The sequence below is a fragment of the Anomaloglossus baeobatrachus genome, chromosome 11 (assembly GCF_048569485.1).
Source record: "Anomaloglossus baeobatrachus isolate aAnoBae1 chromosome 11, aAnoBae1.hap1, whole genome shotgun sequence".
Taxonomy (NCBI): Eukaryota; Metazoa; Chordata; class Amphibia; order Anura; family Aromobatidae; genus Anomaloglossus; species Anomaloglossus baeobatrachus.
In genome coordinates, this window is record NC_134363.1 from 123,030,422 (window position 1) to 123,039,523 (window position 9,102).

At 40.9% G+C, this 9,102-nt stretch overlaps 1 non-coding gene across 1 annotated transcript; it reads left to right on the forward strand.

Annotated features, from left to right (window-relative positions):
• The first annotated feature begins 2,304 nt into the window (after positions 1-2,304).
• TRNAL-CAG (transfer RNA leucine (anticodon CAG)) lies at positions 2,305-2,387 on the forward strand. Its single transcript has one exon. It is a non-coding gene; the product is annotated as a tRNA-Leu (tRNA).
• Positions 2,388-9,102: the final 6,715 nt, after the last annotated feature.

Below are 9,102 nucleotides of genomic sequence, written 5' to 3' on the forward strand. Positions count from 1 at the left end.
TTAAATGAAACCATAAGTTTTACCATATGTTGTACTGGAAAACAGCAAAAAAATTCCAAGTGTGGAAAAACTGCAAAAAAAGTGTGATGGCACAATAGTTTTTGGGATGTTTTATTTACGGTGTTCACTATATGGTAAAACTGATGTGTGGGTATGATGCCTGAGGTCGGTGCGAGTTTGTAGACACCAAACATGTATAGGTTTACTTGTATCTAAGGGGTTAAAAAAAATTCACAAGCTTGTCCAATAAAAGTGGCGCACGTTTTGCGCCATTTTCTGAAACACGTAGCGTTCTCATTTTTCTGGATCTATGGGTTAGTGATGGCTTACTTTTTGCATCTCGAGCTGTCGTTTCTAATGGTACCATTTTTGCGCAGATGCTACGTTTTGATCGCCTGTTACTGCATTTTGCGTAAAACTTGCGGCGACCAAAAAATGTAATTTTGGTGTTTGGAATTTTTTTCCCACTACGCCGTTTACCAATCAGATTAATTGATTTTATATTTTGATAGATCAGGCATTTCTGAACGCGGCGATACCAAATATGTGTACATTTATCTTTTAACCGTTTAATTTTCAATGGGGGGAAAGGGGGGTGATTTGAACTTTTAATTTTTTTTTATTTTTTATAACTTTTTTTTATTTATTTTTTTTATTTTACTAGTCCCCCTAGGGGGCTTTAGCGATCAGCAATCCGATCGCTCTTATCTATCTGCTGATCACAGCTGTACAGCTGTAAATAGCAGATTTAGTCACTTCCTGTTTCTCTCTGCTCTCAGCCAAGGGAAAATGAAAGTGAAACATTAGAGCTGTAGGCGTCATCACATGACCCTGTGCTACGATGGCAACCACCGAAAGTCACGTGATCACGCACGTGACTTCCGGTGGGGGCGGCGGTAAGTAAAAATCAAGGCCGCGCGCATATAGATCTCGCTGCCAGACTTTGGCAGCGAGTTTTAAGGGGTTAAATGTTGCGAGTGGAAGCGATTCCACTCGCAACATGCAGGCACACATGTCAGCTGTTGAAAACCTGCGGCAGGAGGCGGGGCTTAACGGGACACGCTCCATGATGGATATATCCGTCCATGGTCGTGAAGGGGTTAAACAACGAATGCTATTTTTAAAGTTGTGATATTAAGTGCCTTTATGATCTATGAATTACGGAGCCTGGAAAAAAAAATAAAAAACAAAATCAGTTCAAATATTGTTTAAAAATTATCTTCCCTTATGCCGAAACCCAGGATCGAACCAGAGACTTTTAAATCTTCATTCTAACGCTCTCCCAACTGAGCTATTTCGGCTGGTGAGCTGGGGGAGCCTCCAACAGTGTAAACCCAACTTCAGAAAAGTTCTATTAAAAAAAAAAATTAAATTGTTTTATCACCATCAGTTCTAAAGATTAATGATTTTCCTAGTGGAAAATTAGAAATGTATAGCATTAGATATAAAGTGATACAATAGTGGCTACTAGTTAGGGTCAGTGATGATCTTGCACTGAAATAATTGTGTGTTGTTTGTCTAATTTTCATCTTTGCTGAATGTAATTGTCCAGGCTTTGAACTTCCCACCGGGAGGTGATCTGATCTGATCTGATCTCTCTCTCTATATAGATATAGATATAGATATAGATATCGATATATATATGTTTATTAACTCCTTAAATGTTCTGTTCAAAGATGGCTCAGTAATGGCAAAGTAGTTCCCATAAGAGTGAAAGGACGCTGAACTGCGGGGTGAAGTACAGGACTCTCACTGACTGTAATACTGTTCCTGGGGACAAAGAAATATTCAATCATGTTTTCTTGGAAGCCCCCGCAATCATGGATATCACTTATTTAATTAATTCAGATTGTTTTTGAAATTGTGACATAGTCCAGCTGATGTGATCAATAATTAAACACCCAGCTCTAGATCAGTATCAGATAAGGCACTGCCCTTCCAAGGGATTGTGGGTTACAGTCCCATCTTGGGGGGGGTGGATATTTCTTCTTTTTACAACTTTTTTTTATCTTTTCTTCCTACATTGCTTTATGGTCTCCAACATGCTAAGGGCAATGTTTGTACTAAGTCAGAGAAACTTTCTTGATACATTTTACACTGATAGGTAAATTTATAGTATGTAAATGACAATCTCTGATTGTCCTATCGACTGGTCTACAAGGAGACAATTTAAAATGGGCCCAATCACTAAGGGGTTAAATATCAATATTGACATAATTCATGATATATTTAACTACATCACAAGTAATGATCATCTTTCTGCCGACTGCTTTGGAAAGAGTTAACCATGAAGATTAAATATAAGTCAGGATGGCCGAGCGGTCTAAGGCGCTGCGTTCAGGTCGCAGTCTCCTCTGGAGGCGTGGGTTCGAATCCCACTTCTGACATTAACATTTTCTTTCTGTGTAGATATTGTGCAGATTATCTCCTGTTATTGATTTGTACATTTTAGAAAACATAATAACACTAAAATCTTATATAGAATTTACTCTGTAACGCAGAATTGAGCCGCGGAGCGTCAGCTCTTCTGTCTAACACTCTTCTAACTCTGCAATATCAGCTCACAATGGTTTCTTATAGGGACAGCTGAGGATCCAGCATGAAATCAATATCTCTCTGAGTGACAACACCTTTAACCCTATACCTGCCATTGATGTGGTATAATGTAGTGGAAATATCACAAAGCTTCTCTTAACCCTTTCACCTGTAGTTTATGTGCTGGATTATAGATATGCAGTGTATTAGTGTAACCAATATAAACCCATCCCTGTGTAGTATTATTCGGATCTCGGTGATTCTGAGATTGTTTTTTTCTGACACATTCTACTTCATGATGGGGTAACTTTAGTATGATGTCTTTTACATTTATTTGTGAAAAAAATTGGAAATTTTGAAAACATTTTGCAATTTTCAAAACTTGATTTTTTTATGCCCTTATACCAGAGAGTTATGTCCCATAAAATAATTAATAAATTACATTTCCCACATGTCTACTTTACATCAGCGAACTTTTTGAAATGTATTGTATTTTTCAGATTATAAGGTGCACTTTTTCACCCAAAAATCCGGGAGGAAATTGAGGGGTGCGTCTTTTTTAAATCTGAATATAGCTTACCGGGCTAGTGGAAAGGGGTCGCAAGAGGCCGAGGGACTGCTGAGGCCGCTGTGCAGGGGCTGAGGTGGCTGTGAGGGGATGTGGTGGCTGAGCGATATCTGCAGCGGCTGTGCGGTGTCCGCGGCGGCTGCAACGTGTCTCCGGTGACTTCAAATAATGTCACCCGGAGTCAGCGCGTGTGCAGATGGAGCTCTCAGCCCAAGCTTTCATCTGCGCAGGCGTTGCTTCCAGCCCATTGATCTCCACCCAGCAGACTTCAGGAAAATAGCGCCTGGAGATGGCGCTTATGCAGATGAGATCTCAGCTTGCCATTGAGCCTAGAGCTCAATCAGTGCTGATTCCAGGCGCCATTTCTTTGAAGCCCTCACAACATGCAGCCGCCACCACAGAAGCAGCCCCATCCCTAGCTCAACCTACAGTTTCTGGGACATCCACCGCCCGTGACTCCTCCACCACCGCCTTTGCCCCCGCCAGTAAGACACCGCCGGATTACAAGACAGACCCCTTTTTTTTCCCACTTTTTTTTGCTCTGAATCTTGTGCATCTTATAAAATGAAAAATATGGTAATTTTTTTTTGTTTCAAAGTTATAAAGGTTCAAAGTTTATCAGCAATTTCTCATTTTTCAAACACAAATTTTCAAAATATTTTTTTTTAGGGACCAAATAAAATTTGAAGTGACTTTGAGAGGCCTACTGTATATGACAAAATACCCAAAAGTGACACCATTCTAAAAACTGCACCCCTCAATCTGCTCAAAACCACATTCAAGAAGATTATTAACCCTTCAGGTGCATCACAGGAATAAATGCAAAGTAGAAATAAGAATTAATTTACATTTTTACCTAAAAATGTTGCTTTAGCCGGAATTTAAGGGATAGCATGACAAAATTGCCCCAAAGTTTGTTATCCACTTTTTTTTCTAGACAAATGGGAGGACCCAGAATGAAAGGAGCAATATTTGAAATTTGAAACACAAATTTGGCTGAAATAGATTGCGAAATAGAAACTGGCCACAAGTGACCCCATTTTGGAAACTAGAGCCCTCAAGGATTTTATTCGGGGGTATAGTGAGCATTTTGAACCCACAGGTACTTCACAGAATTTGATTACATTAAGCTATCATATTGAAAATTTTCATTTTATTCACAAACATTTTGCTTTAGCACCAAATATTTCACTTTTTCAAGAGGCAACACCAAAATATAGTCCACATAGTTTGTTACCCAATTTCGTTCCAGAGTATTGATACCCCACATGTGATCACAAAGTTCTGTTTGGACAAACGGGAGGGCTCATAACGGAAGGAGCAATATTGGAATTTTGAAAAAGCTGAAATAAATTGCGGGCCCCTTGTCGCATTTGCAGGGCCCTTAACCCCTTAATGACCGCGGGCAGTAATATTACGTCCTAGCGGTCATAGTATTACTGCCTGCGGTCTGCCGCCGGCAGCATGCAGCGATCGGCGCACATCTCAGCTGATTTTCACAGCTAAGATGTGTGCCTGCCAGGCACGAGCAGAATCGTTATCTGCTCGTGCCATTTAACCCCTTAAATGGCGCTGTCAATATGTAACAGCGCCATTTAAACAGCATCTGCGGTAAACATTTACTTACCGCCCAATATCGGAAGTCACGTGACGTGATCATGTGACTTCTGGTGGTTGTCATGGTAGCACATGAACTACTTTCAGTTTCACTCGGCCCGGGGCCGAGTGAAGCAGAAAGTGACAGTATCTGCTGTTTACAGCTGTATAGCTGTGATCAGCAGATAATGCAGAGCAATCGGATTGTTGATCCTTATAGCCCCCTAGGGGGAATAGTAAAATAAAAAAAAGTAAAAAAAATAAAGTTTTAAAAAATTAAAAAAAAAAACAAAAAACCTAAAAGTTCAAATCGCCCCCCTTTTGCCCAATTGAAAATTAAAGGGTTAAAAAAATAAAAAATATACACATATTTGGTATTGCCGCGTTCAGAAACGCCCGATCTATCAATATATAAAATCAATTAGTCTGATCAGTAAACTGCGTAGCGGCAAAAAAATTCCAAACGCCAAAATGACGTTTTTTGGTCACCACAAATTTTGTGCAAAATGCAATAACAGGCGATCAAAATGTAGCATCTGTGCAAAAATGGTACCGTTAAAACCGTCAGCTTGAGACACAAAAAATAAGCCATCACTGAGCCATAGATCACGAAAAATGAGAACAATTTGGGTCACGGACTATGGCGTAAAACGTGCGCCATTTTATTCGGACAAACATCTGATTTTTTTTAACCCCTTATATAAAAGTAAACCTATACATGTTTGGTGTCTACGAACTTGCACTGACCTGAGGCATTACACCCACACATCAATTTTACCATATAGTGAACACAGTGAATAAAATATTTCAAGAACAATAGTGCTATCGCACTTTTTTTGCAATGTTTCCACATTTGGAATTTTTTTGCCGTTTTCCAGTACACTATATGGTAAAACGTATGGTTTAATTTAAAAGTACAGCTTTTTCCGCAAAAAATGAGCTTTCACATGACCATATTGACTGAAAAATAAAAAAGTTACGTCTCTCGAAAGAAGAATGGCGAAAAAAAAATCGGCCGGTCGTGAAGGGGTTAAAATACCTAAATGATTCTTATGCTATCACACTAATTTTTTGGAGTGTGAGTGAAGGTTTCTATTGCCTCACTCCAGGCCCTGTACCCAGTGAGCAATTCCCCCGGTGAATCCTGCTGGAGAAAATGCGTTGGGAGGCTTAAAGGATCTTTTAGGGCTAGTATGAATTAGTAAAGGGTCAGTTTAAGACTAACCTTGTTAGGCTGGACTCCCACGAGCGTATGGCATCCGATGCGAGAGCTTTGGATGCAAGATGCTAGTGACCCCCGGCTCAGGCTCTGCTGCGAGCCTGAGCCAAGTGTCATGCGACTGTAACCTGATTTTGCAATCGGGTCACAGCTGTGAGGCTGAGTGCGGGCACTGTGGAGGAGAGGGAGGGGTTAATCCTCCCATCTCCTCCATTGTCAGCCTGTGCATATATTGTACTGCACTGGGATAACATCCGAGTGCAGTCCAATGAAACTCTCCCATCCATTCACTTGAATGGGTGCGAGGGATACGGCTATAGCAGAATATTGCAGCATGCTGCCGCTTTTCTCGCATCCAGAATCTGGATGCGATAATAGCTGCCCAACTGCTCGCCCTCATTGACTAATATTGGTCAGAGTGTAATGTGAGATTTTCTCGCATTGCACTTGTCCGATTTTCACACTCGTGTGAGCGTACCTGTAGTGGCCCAGATTGTGTCTGTTTCTTTAAGTACATTCACTTATATATAATATTATGCTATATGTTATAAGTAAAGCATTTTTCATTTGCTGTGTTCTAGCACCATCTACTGGTGAAAACTGTAAGAATCTGAAGTGTTCATTGGGTATTATCCTATTGGCTAGTTTTTGGTCACATGGCTCAATAGGTGGAGCTATTCTCCAGCCTCTGTTTGGAAAGTACTGGAATGAGCTGGTTCTGGCTGAGTCTCCTCTGAGGGAAGACATTATGTGGAGTTTCTCTTCACCACAAGACTCCTGCTAGGCCCGAGGCCTAGAATTTCACCATTTACTGACTTTTACAGCCAATATGCTGAAGGCTTCCTATCCTGAATCCTCACTGGCCAGATATACATTGTGCATCTCTTCAGACAGTAGGGCATACTGAGTATATACCAGACCCTACTGCACGCAGATTGGGGACATTTGAGGGTCTTCCGCCCCACTGCAATATTAGTGGCTTGCATGCCATTGTCCACGCACCAGCCGTCCGCTCCCCGTAGCGCGCTGGGCAACACTCTACATTTGCTTACATGTACTGCACGTGTCTGAACTAGCAGTGAAATCAACCCCAGGACTCCAGGTCTGTACAATCTTATTATCATATCTACCCTCTAAGCTCAAGAGACTCTGAACCTGCTTCTAAAGGCATACCAGTATTACATCTGAAGCAAATTGTGCTCTTAAAGCTACAGAACCCTAATTACACTTCAGCATTCAACACCAAGCTGTATTTGCTGTGGCCTACCCACAAAAGACCGTGACACATACTGTATATTCCGTGTTGTTTTCCTTTGTTCCTGCTGTATTAAAGCAACTGTTATCCCCAAGACCGTGTCTGTGGACTGTCCATCAGCTGTGGATACTGTGTGGGGGTGGATAGCAGGGAACATCAGGGCCTTGTAGACCACCCAGGGAACATGGCCCCTGCACCCTTGTGCCAGAACAGCCACTGTGACATATAGAACATTTGAGGTCCTCTGTCCCTGGGCCCTTACATACCCTTAGGGCGGAGTCTTTGGGGTAAATAGGGTCCAGTTTAGAGCCATCACAGGGTTAGAGCTCAACACCTGGGGATGGATGGACACCTTGTATCACCATGAAATTATGACCCTGCCGTGTGAAATTAATCATTTTCATGGGTGAGACCGTTTTTAATTATAATAATAATAATAATAATATCTGAGGCACCACTGTGACTTGGTATAACCAGTTTATAATTTCTGAGGCACCACTGTGATTTGGTATAGCCAATTGATATTTTGGTCAGCACTGTGATCTGGTAAAATATTATATACATTGTCAGGGATATTTAAAGAGATTTATGCCCTATATTTGATGTGCCTAGTTTTTTGCATTTATAATGATATCTATTATTGGGCATAATGAACATTGTGTGTACCCTTGAGCTGTCCATTGTCTGCTTTTGGAAAGACTTTTTGGTACATGAGTGCTCTATAGACTATATAATCTATTTAAAATATCTTGTTTTCTGTTATATTGTTTTTTTCCATTAGCCTCTTAATATTCCCCATTTTTGCTATTCCTTTGGGATATTGATTTTGTTTTACATTTGTGGTATATATGTCAACGTGAGTTATTTAGGGAATTTTTTTTCACTGTAAAGGCTGCTTTACATGCTTCAATTAATCGTGCGATCGCACCCGCCCCCATTGTTTGTGCAGCACGGGCAATTTGTTGCCCGTGTTGTACAATGCTGTAACCCCCCCATCAAACGTACTTACATTTCAAACGACCTCACTGTGGGCGGCGAACATCAACTTCCTGAAGGGGGAGGGACAATCGGCGTCACAGCGACGTCACACAGCGGCCGGCCAATAGAAGCGGAGGGGCGGAGATGAGCGGGACTTAAACATCCCGCCCACCTCCTTCCTTCAGCATTGCCGGCGGGACGCAGGTAAGCTGCAGTTCATCGTTCCCGGGGGTGTCACACAGAGCGATGTGTGCTGCCCCGGGTATGATGAACAACAGGACGTGCGATTTTTAGAAAATGAGCGACGTGTCAGCGATGAACGAGAAGGTGAGTATTTCTGCTCGTTCATAGCTGTCACATGCTACGATATCACTAACGATGCCGCATGTGCGTCACTTACGACGTGACCCCGCCGACATCTCGTTAGATATATCGTAGTGTGTAAAGCCTGCTTAACTCATGTCTCCATCGGACTAGCATCTGTTGCTTAGAAATAATATTTTCATGATCCAGCAATTTTTTCATCTTATTTGTTGCTAGGTTTTTTGGTTATTCAAGCATTTTTGATATAGAACCTTATCACTCTAATCACTTTTTCACTTTTTGGATGTTGTTGGTTTTAATAAATTAATTAAAAGTTATATATTAAATTAATCCTCTTGGATTGCTGATAATATTTGTGAATTAGGAGGAGGTTTATATCACAATTTTACTATCTGTGGTTGTCCCATACTGCTGTTATTAGGAAGAATCATCCTATAAAATGTTGGAGTTGTCATATTGGCCACAAGATGTCAGTATCAGATTCAAATGTTTTAGACTTGTAAACCACGACTGCTATTTTTAAGGTTATGATATTGAGTGCCTTAATGATCTGTGAATTACGGAGCCTGGAAAAAAATCAGTTCAAAAGAAAAAGGTAAAATATTGTTTAAAAATGATCTTCCCTTA